This window comes from Gavia stellata, chromosome 3 (genome assembly GCF_030936135.1).
Source record: "Gavia stellata isolate bGavSte3 chromosome 3, bGavSte3.hap2, whole genome shotgun sequence".
Classification (NCBI taxonomy): domain Eukaryota; kingdom Metazoa; phylum Chordata; class Aves; order Gaviiformes; family Gaviidae; genus Gavia; species Gavia stellata.
In genome coordinates this window covers 3,539,051-3,556,412 of record NC_082596.1, presented here as the reverse complement: position 1 = coordinate 3,556,412, position 17,362 = coordinate 3,539,051, and the positions used below count along the sequence as shown (strand labels likewise).

The window sequence follows — 17,362 nt, the reverse complement described above, 5'->3', positions numbered from 1 at the left end:
TCATTATGGCCATAGTAATTTAAATTATTTTCCTTTGTCTAAGACTTCCTTTATGCTCTGGTGCTTGCGGACATTTAAGTAACTACCTTTTTTATTAGCTGACTCAACACATGACAGAATATCATTCTATCCAGTTCTTCTCCTAAGGTCCTTTTATCAGCCAAACTCCTTATATGCCCTCTCTTAATATTACCATAGCATCTGCGGGGGTGGAAGCACTTAGTGAATTTACCCTCAAAACACACCTTTGGGTTAGAGATTTCTATCCATTTTTAGCAGAAGAATTGATCCAAATAGCATATAATTGAAACAGACAATTAGTTCAAACAACATTATCCAAATCTGGGGAGGGGGAACTAACACAAAAATGGACTGAAGGTTTTTCCCATGGGAAAAGACACGTGTCAAAAGCAAGAATTAAGCTGGGATTGTCACTGTTCCATCTAGTTCCTTACCAGCCATAATATCAGTCGTTCAGTACAAAGGCTGAAAATAAAAATAGTTTTTGTGCTTAATTGTTTTTTGGGTTTTTCCTTCTATAGAAAGAGAATGATTGAAGTACCTCAGCTGGGGCCATTCTTCTTCAAGAAGTATTGTCACATTTGTCAATGTCTGTGTCTCACGCCGGAATAGCCAGCAATGCTGGCTGTGCTCCGTAATATCAGAGGAGTCAGATATATCAAATCTGTGTTACATGAAGGTTTCGCTGGGATAGAACTGACATTCTCAGGCAGAACCTCCCACTTTCCTTCTATCCCTTTGCTGAATACCACCACTGCCAACATGCCTTTGAGAAACTTTTTACCACAAAAGTTTTGAGGCCACACCTCAAACACTGTGTTCAGTTTTGGGCCCCTCACTACAAGAAGGACATTGAGGTGCTGGAGCGTGTCCAGAGAAGGGTGATGAAGCTGGTGAGGGGTCTGGAACACAAGTCTTGTGAGGAGCAGCTGAGGGAGCTGGGGTTGTTCAGTCTGGAGAAGAGGAGGCTGAGGGGAGACCTTATCGCTCTCTACAGTTACCTGAAAGGGGGTTGCAGAGAGGTGGGTGTTGGTCTCTTCTCTCAAGTGTCAAGTGATAGGACAAGAGCAAATGGCCTCAAGTTGCACCAGGGGAGGTTTAGATTGGATATTAGGAAAAACTTCTTCACCAAAAGGGTTGTCAGGCATTGGAACAGGCTGCCCAGGGAGGTGGTTGAGTCACCATTCCTGGAGGTTTTTAAAAGACGTGTGGATGAGGCGCTTAGTGACATGGTTTAGTGGTGGACTTGGCAGCATTAGGTTAATGGTTGGACTTGGTGATCTTAAAGGTATTTTCCAACCTAAACAATTGTATGATTCTATTCCATGATTCTAAATCCATATCTGCTTTATTTCTCTCTATGTCTCAAACACAGGAGGTGTAGGCACAGTCTACCACAGCTACGCCAAATGACTTAGTGACCAAAGCTAAAAAAGCTCTACATCTTTTGTAGCAAGTTTAGCTTAAGCTCCAGTCTTCCTTAGCAGAATGTAATAGTGTAGGTAGCTTCAGAGCCAAAAACACAGCAAAAAATGTATAATAATGTCTTAGGACAACAAGGGAACCATACAGGACCCAGATAAGACCCAGAGTCAAACGACATGAGATCTTACTCTGCACTAAGGGATTGTAGGGCTTTCTTAAGCAACGTGAACTTGTAACTTGGCCTTGAGGCTAGAGATTATCTCTTGGTACTTTTAAAATAAGCAATACACCTTAGGCACCTGAAGGTCTTGCCTGAGCTGGAGCCACGGCTGTGAATGGAAAGCACATGGCTACTCTAGATTCAAGCATACTTCAGTCTGCTTTTCACTTGCATGGTAGGTAATTTTCCTTTCTGTATCACTATCACATTGTGTTTTCGTCGCTTTTTTCCCCCAAGAAAAGCAACAGCAAACAAAGTTTGTGTCTGAACAAAAATCCTCATTAACTTTCTGTAAGAAGTAGGGTGTAATGTGACATTACCAGGAGATAGTTCTCCCTTTGGGATTAATTTCTCCGGGAATTCAAGTCAAAACTTACAGAAAGAAACATAAACTCCAGCGGGTGGCTCTTCCTTCAAAAGAAAAAAGGAGAAAAAAAGAACCCCACATAAAAAATCCCCAAACCTTCAAAATCAAAGCTTCAATTCCTCCTGAAATAACATCCTCACTTGATAAATGGGCTCGATGATAGGACTGTTTCTCCTGTCTCAGGTTCTGGGTACTGTGAGTTAAAATAAAAATCTGCTGAAACTAATATTAAGTTAAGAACAAGGCTTAGTAATCTCACTAAATGCTAATAGAGTTTTAATGCTGTTTTCATTAACTTTGTGCCCTTTCATATAAAGCTGGAGGGCTACTCAATGATAAGAAAACCCCACCGATATAGTCGTATGAATGGATGCTAAATGCAAATTCTGGAAGCACTGGGCAATGCTCACAGCAGGGCTTTGACAGGATAAAAATTTTATGGAGTGTCATATCAGGACTTGTTGAGTAGGCTGAATGTCAAGAGTAAAAGCAACAGCAGGAAAAAATGAAAGCAAGAAGATCTCTGATGTGATGCTGTTTTTTTTCTTGGAAACTGCAATTAAAAGAATTAACTTTTCTCTATAAGTAGCTAAAAACCCAACAGGAAGCTCATCAAAAGGAGATTAAAAAAAAATAAAAATCTGACAGAGAGCAAAACCCTGCCTTTCACTGGAAAGCCAGAGACAGGCTGACAAAATATTTCTGGAAGGTCTAAAATTTTCCAACACATTTCAGCAGGCGATTTGGCTATTTGCGTTGCAGCATCAAGCCTAATACTTTGGTTGGTTTTTTGGGTTTTTTTTGTGGGGTGTGGATTGTGAAGTATTTGTCAGTAGGCTGAGGGGGAGGGAGAACTCTCATGAACAGGATAGCCTGACAAAACCAATGTATATCCCTACATGGAAGTGCAGATATAAGAGGGCAAAAATATGGGTTTTACTCCCAGTTCACTCACAGTCTCACTCTGTGTTTCTGATTCACCAAAGTCCCTGCAGTGAAACATGCACCTGAAACTTAGGAGCAGCTTCACCAGCTCCTACAAGACATGAAGGTTACCCCCGCTAAGCATTAAGCATGTGCTCAAGGCTCTGCTTGAGCTTCTTCCTCCCCTAAATCTTTTTTTCACTGTCTGTGAATACAGGTGAATCATTACACCCATTTCTGTATGTATTTCCCAACAACACATAAAAAACTCTCTCACCATGAATGTTAAAGCCAGCATTACCCTCGCTGATCTCAGCTGTTGCCTCTCTATACAGAGAGAAACATCTCAAGAACACAAGTTCTCCAAAATTATTATGAGTGTAATTAGGTGTTCAAGGAATGTGTGGACGTGGCATTGTGGGACATGGTTTAGCGGGCATGGTGGTGTTTGTTGGTTGATGGTTGGACTTGATGATCTTACAGGTCTTTTCCAACCTTAATGATTCTGTGATTCTGTGATTAACTCACCTCATTCCATCTTTAATACTCACAGAATCACACAGACCTTTAGGGCTCGATTCAGTTGCCTGCAGACAGCCATCTCGTGCCAGCTGAGACTTGCTAGGGTATACAAGACATCTGTGTGGGATTAGGAGCTATGACAAGTGACACCCATGCCCTTCTGGACTGACAACTGGGATCCAGGTGACATAGCCTTGGGAAACTCAAATGACAATAGACATATAAGTATGGACAAGTGCACTGATCCCTTCAAATTGAACAGATGAATTGCTGGCCAGGCTTCATTGTCCAGATCTCCACTGGGTCCAAGGGGAGTTCAGAATACTTGGCTCACATGGGAGTGCATGAACACACAAATACCTGTCTTAATCTCAAATTTCAGTTTCACAGAGGATGAGAGAAAAAAAGTGGTGGAGTGACCTGGAAGATGGAAATCTGCTTTCCTGGATACTGAGGAGCTTTTCTCTACTCTATCTGCATGCACCAAGATTTTACCAGAAGTAAAGGATTGTATGGACTCACAGTGAGATTTTCTGTTCCCACAGAAGTAAGCTTATTAACTTCCCGGTTGTTGAGACAAAAGCAGCCCTCATGACCACTCACTACAAATAATACAAACAAAAAGAATGGCCATCTCTTTGATATATAAAAATGTTTCCAATGAAAAGGGAAAGCATTGAAGGCTTAATCACAACAATAGAAAGTAATCTTAAAGTCCTTTGTTTTGTATTAAGCAATTGGAACCAATAGTATTCAATTTGCAAGACATTTCATAGTGAAACTGGACTGTTTTCAACAGAGGTACTGGTGCACATATGGATGGAAAAACCCATACACCAAATATACACACAAATGAATGCACATAATGCTAAAGACTGTCAGTACTTTGTCCTTCAGCTCCAAGAAAATGGAAGAGAAGGCTGGCTGCTGCTTAGCCTCATGCTCTTTCATCCCTCTTCATAACTGAAGCAATCACTATTTTTATCTCTGACTGCAATCATTCTTGTGAGCTTGGTCCACCCATGCAAGTTCAGGGTGGGTTTTTTCCTGTTACTAAGTACCCCAGGTTTTGGGTGCATATGTGTGCACATACGTGTCTATGTATGCTTTAGCAAAGGATGAATGTGTTGACTTTACCAAAATGAAATTGTCACAACAGAAAATTGTATTGAAATTACCACTTGAACACAGCATAAAAACCCAAAGATGTCAGCAGGTTATAAAATTCAGTATACCCACAAATTTAGAAAAAAAAAATGTGCCCTACCTTTCCTCACCTATATTTGCCAACAGTTGAATGAGATGCATATTTTGCTGTATCCCTGTGCAAATGAATGACAGAAATGATTGTGCCTTTGAGTACTCCTGAATACTGTCACATTGGTTCTTCTAATCCCACAAGAACAGAGGAAAACAGTTTAGTACTCCTCATAGTATTCCTTCTGGCTATAGTTTTGTATGATTAGATGGGAATTTAAACCCAGATCTTGCCCTAAACCCAGAATAAGGATTTGAACCAGGGATTTCTACCACAAGTCAGGAGGGTATGAGACATGCAGAAGGGGCCACTGTTTCATCTGTTTCGTAGTTGCTTCACTGTTTCAAATGTGTAAATAACTGCTGAGACAGACATTAAACAAGCACAGTTCCATTGCTTGATAGCAAAGACACAGGAATGAGAGGCAGTATGCTCCAGTTCTGTTTTTTTCCATCAATAAAAACTTAAGTATTCATTGCAAGTGGAAAAGGCATAAGAAAAAGAAATAGGCAGATTCCTCCCTCTCCCCCATGTCTGAGCTGATGTGGGTGTTCCCTTTACCAAGTTGTGTTATCAGTCTCTCTCTGAGATAATTTGATTAGATTTAAGGTAAAGTTGCTCTTTAGTTTCTCTTCACATCAAAACCAAGAATGCATCAGAGATGGAAAATGTTCCCTTGTGATCTACTGGAAAACCTGAGCCATGAAAAAAATCTGACTATCTGTGGCAATGCAGTACCTATCGAGCCCACGGCTAAGCCAGGTACCCTCTGGCTCAGTGAGATACTAAGCAAAGGGCAGGAGAAATCTCAGTATTATAACAGCTCGTTACAAACAGCAACAAAAGAATATATAGCTCAAAACCAGCCTGGAAAATTGGCTCTCCAGACTGGTGAGTTTAACCGTATGTTAAACTACTGTGATATGCTTTGATTATATTTAAAATAAACTACACATTAACAGTTCTAGAACTTATTTTAAAGAATTTTACTAATACGATTATGCTACCACTAAAAATAAAATAAAAAAACCCAAATAAAGTATAAAACTACCCACATTCCTTTTTACTCACATGGTACAACTTTTTGTGTGTAAATCAAACCTATTCTGAACTTCAAGGCACTCACTGAATCAAGTTACTGAAATTTTTGATCACGTGTACACGAAGAGACATTTCTGTCCATAAAGCAAGGCGAACTTCCAGTGGATCAAGACTTGAGAGATCATACTGACTGGCCTTTTTTACCCAGGAAAATCATATGTAACTGACTATGTGTCTGACTGTTACTGCCCAGCAAAACTGTTGATTAAAAGCCATCACTAAGTAGTTCACAGTAAACACAGCGGCAAATTATCTAGGACCAAAGAAGAAAAATCAGAAACTATTGCTAGCAGTAGATGGCAGAGAAACATAAAAAACAGAGGCAAAAATGGCTATTAAAATATATTTTATATTTATAAAATTAGCCTTAATGAACTATAAAATAAATAAACCTTAATGACCTATAGCAGCCACTTACAATTATTTCTGCACTAATAAGCTTGGAGAATATATTTGCCATATACTAGTCATTAACAAGATATTCTTTGGAATACATAATTTAATAAATGAGAAGTTGCTACAAATTAAAGGGATTCCAGGAAATTTGTGTGTCTGTCACTCCACGGCAATATTTGAGTGTCAAAAGAGAAAATTTCCTAGGCCAATAAATACCCAAATTTGTTCATACAAGCTGAAATACAGGCTTTATAGATTCCCTCTTGCATTAAATTTCTCCTCTATAGTCTTTTTAATGCTGTGTTCTGGAAAAAATCTAAATAAATATTGGACATTGGGATCTGCCTTGCACAGAACATTTAATAGGAATCCTTAATTGCATGTTGTAAACATAATACAAATGATAGTTGTAAAACCAAGAACAATTTTGTTCAAAATAATCAACAAGAATGCCTTTTCATATAGCAAACTCTTACAAGGCACAGTACTAGGCATTAGGAAAACAATCCTTGCAGGAACTGCAATAGAGGAAATTCCACTTCTGCACAAGAAAAGCTCTTCTTCACTGTGAGGGTGGTCAAACACTGGAGTAGGTTGCTCAGAGAGTTTGCAGAGTCTCCATCCTCAGAGGTGCTCAAGACCTGACCAGACACAGCCCTGAGCATCTGCTCTAGGTGACTCTGCTTTGAACAGGGGCTTGGACCAGATGACCTCTGGAGGTCCCTGACAACCTCAACCATTCTGTGATTCTGCAAGGCACTTGCATTTTAGAAGTTTGATTTTTATTTAGGTTAAGGAGACGTACAACCAAAAATCAAAGCGCAATGCGGACAATTATCATCAGAGCCTAAAATTGGGCAGGCTTTCTTCTACCCCCATTTCAAAAATCCCGCCGATCTGCACAAAGCTGTGCAGAGGGTGCTCAAGATATTGCTGTTGCATGGCTCTTCTTCTGTAAGCACTCTAGAACTCTCAAAATTTAGGAAGAAAAAGCAGATGCCTTGAAAATATTACACAAACGATACGGCTTTTTTTATCTAAAGACTAGGCAGACAATCGAAAGGGATCAACTTACTGCTGTTTAATGAGTTACTGCTTGTCAGCTGAGAGGCAGCAATGGATGGGATGTTACTCTTAGCATGTTTTGATGACATGACATCAAAACTAATGCATTTTACTTTGCACTCTCAGCAGGCTGTACTTGGACAGCCATAGCAGTTCAGCTAACAAGAGGTAATTCAATCAACCACAGAAATGTGAAAATTGAAATGATCTACCTCCACCTTGTTCATTGTTTCAGTGACAAGAAACTTTGCCTGCCTTCTGAATTGGGATGATAATATTCATTTGAGATGCTCAGTTGTAAATACGGTCTCTCTTTGTACAAGCCCTCAGTGTAGTAATTTCTGATGACCTACTTGTGAGAGAAATGAAATGGTTTATGCACTATATGGCAAAGTCATTCAACACTGTAATGTAAAAAGCCCATTTCAGTGTTAAAATATTAATTTTAGTGTTAATTGGGGATTTAATAATCTGTCAAAGCTTAAGCAACTTCCTTACCAAACTCAGAAGTAAAAAAGCCATCTCTCCAGCAGTTTTTTAGGAAATAAAGAGAGTTATTTCTTTAATGACTACTAAAGTCAAAAGGCTCCTTTTCCAGATACATCTAAAAAGCCTATTTTGAGAGCTGAAACATATTTTGTAAATGAAAGGTTGTTGTGAAGCAGATTCTAACTCCTATTAAAGCCTAATGAAACTACAAGGGATATTTCAGAAAATTCACTGAGTATGGTGGAATTGTAATTCTCTTTTTAAAGTTGGTTTGAGAATCTCACATCAGAGAAATAAAGGCAATTAGGATTTTATTATTTATATATTGAACAGACTATATATTATCAAAACGTGGATATTTCTAAGATCTACCCAAGGAGGTGGATAGCTAATAAAGACATGGTAACCACTACATTATAACTCAGTCAGGTCTGAAGTTATGTGGGATTTTTAGATTTTTTTTATTTTTTTTATTTTCTTGTTAATGAAGGCCTAGGAAGACAAGGAGGCCACAGAAACAGCCTTGAATAAGCCCTCTACCCTTTCTCTGATTTCACTCTCAGGTTTAAAGAACACCTCCCAGATCATTACAGTTGCGTGGAGAGAGTAACTTGGTTGCAAAGGAGAACATAAGAAGCTACAGCACATCGTGGGATGAGGCCGTCTTCCAACTAGGTTGACCACCACCAGTGCTTCAGTGGAGATTGCTGGGTTAAAGCACAGCACTTCAGTGAGTATATTTTATCACTTGTAATATGACATTGAAATGCTAACCAACCTGTTCATTGCTAACCATCAAGTCGTTTACGTTGCAGTTCCCCATGACAGAACTGGAGTTTTTGCCACTGAAGAGACAAAACAATCTTCCCATCTACATCACTGCACGTGACCCTCTGAGAGGCACAACTAACACCAAACACACTGTCCCCTCTAAACACACCTTTCTTCATGAAGTGATAATCACAGATGCACTGCTCTTCTAAGAGTCTTTCCTGCAGGGACACTAGTTTCTTTAGCTAAACTGACAAAATATTTCTTCTTTAACACACTGCTACCAAAGAAAAACTCCTGTGCTGTTTTTTAGGTTCTCTTCCAGAGAACAGTGATCCAAAATTACTTTGCTTTGACATCACCACGAAGGGTAATAGTCCTGTAACACTTTCAAGCAGCTTGTGTACCAATGAGAATCATATCCTGTCATGTAGTGAACAGCACTGATGAACTGTGTGTTGCCCTATTGCCAAGAAAACCTATGAGACTCTGTGGTGGGTTGACCTTGGCTGGACACCAGGTGCCCACCAAGCCACTCTATCACTCCCCTCCTCAGCAGGATGGGGGGTTGGGGGATAGAAAATAAGATGGAAAAAACCTTTGCGGATAAAGATAAAGGCAGTTTAACAAAGCGAAAGCAAAGGCCGCGTGCAGAAGCAAAGGAAATAAAAAGATTTATTCTCTACTTCCCATCAGCAGGTGACGTCCAGCCACTTCCCAGGAAGTAGGGCATCGGTACACGGAGTGGTTGCTCCAGAAGACAAACGTCATAATAACAAATGCCCCCCCCACACACACCTCCTTTCTCTTAGCTTTTATGGCTGAGCAGATGTCATATGGTATGGAATATCCCTTTGGTCAGTTTGGCTCAGCTGTCCTGGCTGTGTCCCCTCCCAAGATTTTGCTGACCCCCAGCCTGCTGGTGAGGGAGGAATGTTGGAGAGACAGCCTTGGTGCTGTGTGAGCCCTGCTCAGCAGTAGCCAAAACACTGGAGTGTTATCAACTCCTTTCTAGCTACCAATACACAGCTCAGCAGTATGAGGGCTGCTATGGGGAAAATTGACTCCATCGCAGCCAGACCCAATACAGATTCCCTGTCTTAGGAGGCAATTTTTTTCACATTTACATCTTAAGAACACAGATAGGTAGAGTACATAAGTGTATCAAAACCTGATGTCCTCAAAGCTTCTCCATAATACTACTGTGTGCATATCCACAGAAGGGGAAAAGCAACATATACATTTTGTCTTTGCTACTGATTTCGGAGATAAAACATTGTCATAATTCCAGTGGCCGCGTTGTTCCAACAGAAAAACAAGTTTGTTAACATGGGATTTTCAAGTTACTTAGGGAGAAAAGACAAAGAACAATAACGTTACTTGAATATTGTGAGTAGGGAAAGTGAAGATCTATTATTTGCCAGTATCAGAGACCTCTTTTTCGAACTTTCTCTTTCACATACAAAAGCTTTAAAATATTACAGAATCAGTTGAGACCGAAATTGTGATGTAACATACAGAATTTGTGGCTTTTGTGGGATCAATACATGCTAGCACAGAACTGGCCACTCAGGGCCTCCCGGTCCCCCACACACCAAGCTCTGCACTCAGCGGCAGCAACCTTACCCATCTTCCCATCATCTCCAGGTCAAGAGGAATTGCTCTCCAGAGAAGAATAAGCTGGTTTAACTTTATCAAAAAGAACCATACACCTTCCCTAACTGACTTCATTGAAAGTCCAGTCACCCCAGAGCCAAGGGGCACCAGGATGAACGATGGACTCCCTTGGGCTGCTCTTTTCTGCTCTTGTCCGTCTCCCAACACCACAATCTGACTGTATTTTGGGGGCTTGATGAGACAGGTAATTCAAGCATTGCCAACTCAAAATGTCAGCTAACAGTGGTGGAGTGACGTGAGAGCAGTTTATAAATCTGTGTCGCTCTTATAAAGAGCCCAGTCCTCCCTTCTGGGGGTTACTGATTTATGCCTCAGAGAACCCCCCGAGCCATTAATCATACTGCAAACACCAACTGCTCTCTCCACCAGACATCACTGCTCCTGAAGAAATGAGACTATCCGTAGGGAAGAGGACACTTACCACGGACTCATTCAAAGATTTTAGACATACACTTACGACGATCTTTTCCAAGTTGGAACCTAAATTTTAGGCACCTAAAGCCGTATTTAAGCAGTTAAAGGAATGACTGGTGCTGTCCATGATTCTAGCTGATATTTCTTCTCCTTTTCACGTGGTCTTTCCTTAAGTAACTGTGAATGACACAGTATATGAAGCCAGAGAGACCATTGGTGTGAATCAGTATGGCCATTTTTGTGCTGTTTCTAGCAGTTCAAACTGAATGTGCTGAAGATCAGCCTCATATATGCGGTCCTTAGAGGTGTGTCATCATGGCTAAAGTTTAAAGGCATTACAAAGCATAAATAATTAATGTTTGCAGATTGATTTGGGACGCTCAGATCAAAGACTTGCCAGCCATCTGAAGAGTCAGCACTGTGCACAGCCGCTCAGTGGGAGTACTCCATTTTCCCACCCATTGCAAAGAAAGAGTGTAGAAACCTGAGATGGGACCAAGAAAGCTGCTGACTGCTTGAAAGTTCTACTGGCTTCAGATTCAAATCAATGAATTCAAGTTACTACTTGTTAATTGAGCTGCAGGAACTCTCTACATATAGAGTCTCAAGCTAAGGCAAAGGCAATATAATACATCCTCCCTTAGCTCTCTTTCACAGTGGAATTAATGACCTGGCATTATGTGATATGTGTAAAGACTGAATAGCATGCAGATGGACAACAATCAAGGTCAACCTGAAATACATTCAACCACAGCAACCTGATCATATGATGTCCCATCAAAACATTCATCTTTTGAAGGTTTGGAAGAGGTGTGTATAATTGGTGAAAACTCAGAGAATTTCTTAGCAATAAATCTACCTTTTTAGTGGCTCTTCTGCCTTTTCTGCCCTTTTACTTTGAAGGAGTTTTTGCATAAAGCAGACTCTTGTCTCTTAAAATTTCATTTTCTACTGGTAATGATTTCTCTCTTCTACCTGTCTGTATCTCAGATTTTAACTGGCTGTCAGGGAAATAATTTAGCTAAGAGAAGTGCAGACATGGCCATTGAAATCAGGAGAGTCTTCAAGAATATAAATGTTAGCTTAATTTAAGAAATTGGGCCAAATCTTAAAACCAGACTCATTATATATTAATCAGTGAAAACTCAGATCTCATTTTTGACTCATTTAAATTTGAAGCACAAAAGTTACTGCAGAATCAGAATATACCTCAGTCTTCCTGCCAGAGCAAAAATTGAGCAAGGATGCCAGGATCCAAGCAATTAGTTATAGACTAAAAGACAAGAATCAACTTGACAAGAATTGACACCTGACTATAAATGTAGGAACCTTTTCAAAATAATAGGAAACAGGGGAAAAAAAAAAAGATATTGCAGAGTTCTTGATTCCTGATTGTGCTGCAGAGCAAACAGGGCAGCAATGCCACAGCCAGGGCAGAGGGGTGAATTATTTTAGAATTTGAATGACAGCTGTCAAAAATATTATGACCCTTTCAGGGCTTAAAAGACTGAAACAAGCTTGAAAACTGAGCCACTCATATAGTTATTAAGCCATATATAGATGTGTGGTAAAAACAGAGACACTAAGTACAGCCAGCCCCGTGATATCAATTTAAAAGGCAAAAGCAATACCATGAAACAAACCTGTCTATGTTTTGCCCTTATTTACAATGTTCACTAGGCTGAGTTATTGCTCTGTTCAACACGGAGTAGGAACTGCTGTGCTCTTACAACCTGACATTGCCAGGCAAGAGGTGCACTGGGCAAATGTCAGAATTTCTATTGCGTGTGTCAGAAGAGGGTGCCCAGACTTGTCTCCTGCTGGGAAGGAATGACAGAACTGTAAGTGCCAAGTACCACAAAGCCACTTCTCAGTCTTTCCCTCTCTGCCACTTACAGCCCTCATGACCCCGATAACGGGCTCTGATTGAATTTGTTGGTGGGTTATTGATGTGTCCTGCCTTAGAACTTCATCTTGGCTCCACATGGTACTTTATGCCCTACCTGGATGTCTGCTGCTATGAGGGAAAGGTACAGCACTGATGACATCAGAAGGGGCTGAGGCTGACCTAGCAGAATCCCACTTTGCAGGAATCTATTCTGCTGTCCTGTTTTCAAACTGCAAGATTTAAAACTCTTCGATGAAGATGTTCTTTACTTCCCTAGGCCAGATCTCATGAAAGAGCATTCTTCTGCTCCTCTAAATACACGCAGTAATTATGAGTGCAGGTTTTATGGTTCCTACTGCATTGCAAGGAACCAGAGGTACAGCACACAGGGACACTGTAGAGTATAAGGTACTAAAAAAAAAAACAAAACAAAAATCCCAACCCCAAAACCAGTAAAGTCTGAAAGTAAGGAAAAAACAAGCACAAAAGACAGACTGTATAAAATCATCTGTCTGAACCTCATCCTCATTGGTCAGGTTACAGAAAACATTTAACCACATAATAAGCCCATAAATGAGTTAGGCAAGGAAAACTATGATTGCAAAGGAGGGAAAAAAAATAATCCAAATTAAAATAATATTTTCTAGTTTTCTATAATAATTAATTCAATTTAAATTCAAAACGAGACAGTTGTGTATTCAGGAAACAGATACCCAGAGCCTGATTATTGCTTTTCCATATGGACTACAGTCCTTCTCTGGAGATGCTGGCCAAGATGGAATTTTAGCTGTACATTAAAGATTACATGTTGATTGTAATTAGAGTGGAACCTCTTGCTCAGGATATTTCACATTTTAAAAGTTTATGATGGTTCAAAATGCAACGGGTCAAATTAACAAGAAAGGAATGCATCAATGCTGTTAAAGATTAAATAACTACTTCCTGGATGAGGAAGCCTTTGAGCTTCAAGTCGCTGAAGGCTGGGAGAATATTCTGCTGAATGATCACTTCTACACTTGCCTGTTGTTCTGCTCTTCCATAGCTGTGCATTGCTATCAACCATTGCATCAGCTACCAAGAAGGGAAATGCTGTTTTACTCCTCTGGGCTCTCACCTCATTGCTCACTTACAGATTCTAAGGCTGGAAAGAACAGTAAGTCCACAGGACTTAAGGAATCTATATAGCTAAGTCCATGTCCTCAGTCCAGTAACCTTCATCTGACTGAAGTATGTCTTGTAAATGGGGAAGACATCTGCTGCAATGACTTCTTCCAAGAAAAGGGTGCAGAGTAGTCATCTTTCATTCTCTCTTTCATTGGCTAACTAGATTGAGATGATTAAGTTGTTGTTGGAAAGCATATTTTCCAACCATCAAATATATGTAGCATCATTCTCAAAGTTTGTCACATCTTTTTTTCTATAAAGAATGCTTAAAACTTAGTATTCCATCAGTCTTGATTGTCACTTTGTGTAATTGTGCACTCATCCAAACAAGTCAAAAGAAGGGGGACACAGAAAGTCTATCTAGGCTAAGAAATCCTGACACTAGATAAAGACATTGTTAAAGGAGAGACTTCTTTCAGACTGCTACTGTGATACTGTCCTTTTAAGATGTTTACTGATGTTGTACCATAAGAGCAAAAAGAGCAGCTGCAATGTTGCTACAATATGAGCAATGTGACCCAAAAGTTCCTGGGCTATTTTCCTGAGATGTCAGCAAACAAACGCACAGATATAAGTCCCCAGGAGTTTCTCCGCATCCTCCGTAGATGCTCTTCTTGCTTTCTGCCAGACAAACTGCCCCAAGGGAGCAGTGACATACTTACAGCAGGGGCTTCAACAGGCAGAAGTCAGGGCTCGGAGCTCTCCTGAACAGCTGGTCCCCCTGCACGCACTGAGCCAGCAGCCAGCGATGCCACCACTGCTTGAGAAACTCATGGGAAAAAGTGCTTTTTACTTTTCAAGATTCATAAAGTGATTTTTCCTATGAAAGGAATGGGTTTGTCTGCCAAAGTCATGTCTGATTTGTGGTGGGGAAAAAAAAGTCCTTTTTTTTGTCCTTTGGAGGAGAACTGTTGATTCAGTATCATTATTGCAAAAGTAGAAGCAGGAGAGAAAAAAAAGGAAGAAGACTTTATATGTTAATGAACATAACAATCATTAGTGATCATAGAAACTAATGGCATCATTTCTTTAACTCACTGAATAGTGACCTTCAGATTTCTCATCGTGGCTGCACTCGTGAAAGCCAAAGAAGTCTACCTTGGACATCATGCAAACGGGACTTAAACCACTTGAATGGGGTGGCTGGTGATGTTTCTTTTGGTTCCTTACTGATCCAGCACAGAGCAAACTCTCTCGTGACATGTTAAATGGAACTTCTGGCCAGTCATTACTAAACTTGGGATTTTATTGTCCTGTGCCAATCAGAGTATTTTGTACCTAGTTCCCTAGCTTGCTTTCTTCCCTTTATTTTCTCTGAACGGTCATGTAGAGCTGTTATATGTTAAAATGCAGCTGTTCTCTATCTCCCTGAAGTATGTAGGACAGGTTCATATGAAACAGTTTGTTGAGGCAGTCGAAACTTTAAATCCACTTATATTTTAAAATCCATTTGTGTAGCAATTCAGAACAGAAAAAATGTTCGCTATGGACATGGAAATTCTGAAAACGTTCTGTTTTGGAAATCTTCAAAATATAAATGTGATTAATTTGGGGTTAATCTAGACTAAGAACAGTTTGTAATGATCAGAAAGCATACTTGTTCCAATATAATTCAATGCAGGTTTTGCCTACATTTGTACTGCTGGAGAGTAACTCATGTTTTAGAAGCTTACTAATTAGTTTCACAACTGATGATGAAAAGTAGAGCATTATATTTTTCCTAGGGCTTTCATTAGTATCTCTAGGTTCACGTCCCTCTAGACATGGATCTCTTAACAGAAGACTAACTCTAGTTTTCCAATGGAGTTTTTTTGTAAAAATATTTTGATTCTCTGACTCTTTACTTAAGGGATTTAGGTTAAAATGTGTCTAGATTTAGTCAACTGTTGATAAGATTTGTGATTTCTAGTAGATAGGAATATTTAACTATATATAAAAGAAATTTTATTACATTATAGATTACCATGATGGATCACATTTTCAAGACAGACTAATGCAGAGTAAAACCAGAGTTATGCAACTAAAACTATTGTAGCTGCTCTAGATTTAAATCAGCAGGACAGATCACTATCTGCACCCATAAGCAGTGTCTCTTATGTAAAAGAGGGTTAAAAATATATGTAGAATTTTACATATATATGTATATGTGTGCCATAAGAACATCCATATTCAATCAGTCTAAAGGTCCATCTCACTGATATCATCCTCACTTCAGTGCTGTCCAAACACCTAAGTAAGCACACAAATGTAGAAAACTATTTATAGCTACTTCTAGCAAAGATGTAGGGCTCAGGATCATCCTCATACAAAAACAGTGAGATGGTGCTTGACATCCTTCAACAGATTTTTTTTCTTTCACGAATTTGTACAATTCCTTCTTGTACCTAAATTTTGGCATCCGCAATATCATGCCAGAAGGAGTTCCAAAGCTCAAGTACACTTTGTGTGAAGAATCGTCTTTCTGTGACTGTTTTGAACCAACCCCTGCTCATTTCAGTTGAGAGCATGATGCAGAAAAAAGGCACATTAGAGGGCAACGACTTCATCCTCGGGTCAAAGGATAGCACTGTCAAGTAACACTGAACTCTTGTAAAACAAAACAACAAACAAAATCTATCCATCCTTTGTGCTTTCTCTAGGGTAGTTCCAGAGGATAGTTCAGGCTAAAGAAAACACTGCTTAAATTATTGTAAAAGGTCCCAGTGAGCCTCAGTATAATGCAGTATCTAACTAAGTACAGGAGTGATATCACACGTGCTTTACGCAAGGCTCTGTGGGATGTAAGAGGTCTAAACCTCTCTAAACAAAAGTTGTTCCCACCCTTCATTGCTTTCTGCCTCAGGGCTCCTACTTGCTTTCTGCAGGAAAAGTCCCATCGATACTCTTGGGTTCTGGCTTTACCAGTTGAAACCCTGCCATGGCAGCAGGCACACAGACCTGGAATGCCAGAGCCCTTGGGGTGGTAGAAATTCTGTAAATCTCATAATGTCTCCTTAAATAATGGCCTAGCGAACTTCAAAAGAAGTAGACAAACTGAAATGCTTTGTTTCAGACAGAGATTATCAGAAATAACTTATGAGTCATTCTCCTAGGGTAATGAGGCAAAAAAAAAAGGAAAAGAAAAACTTTGTCTTATGCTTTACATGTAAAGCACATTCTTTACAAAGAAAACATACTATAGCTTAAACTTCACTAGTGGGATGACGTTGCTTTGATGTCTCACCTATTGTGAAATTTGGATGATGAGGTGGGATTCCTGTGCACCAAGAACTGTCAAGACTGCCCTTGCTATCTCTTGTGCGACCTAACCCGGGGGAGTGGAGACTTCCCTGGCTAACACAGGGTGCAGATAAGGAGGGGGCCCTGAGGAGGCAGGACAGCCCTGCTTGTGGTCAGCAAAGACAGCAAAATAACAGAAACCTGAATGGTTCTTTGTTTCTTCGAAAGGCTTCGTGGCCAATAACTGACCTTTGACTCATTACTGGTGAAACGCATATTACAACTCACATCCCTGCATATGCTAATGAAGATTATAGAGATCGTGCGAAACATGTATGACTTGTCTCTCCACCCAAATCATGCTACATGTCACATATGGGGGGGAACCTCATAGTTTTGGGGATAAAAGACAGAGAAAATGATTGTTAAGGTGGGAGAGAA

General features: G+C 39.9%; 1 protein-coding gene across 1 annotated transcript in view; it reads right to left on the bottom strand.

Annotated features, from left to right (window-relative positions):
* Positions 1-17,362, bottom strand: part of TSNARE1 (t-SNARE domain containing 1) — a 484,504-nt gene that overhangs the window by 50,332 nt on the left and 416,810 nt on the right. The gene's annotated exons all lie outside the window — the stretch shown is intronic.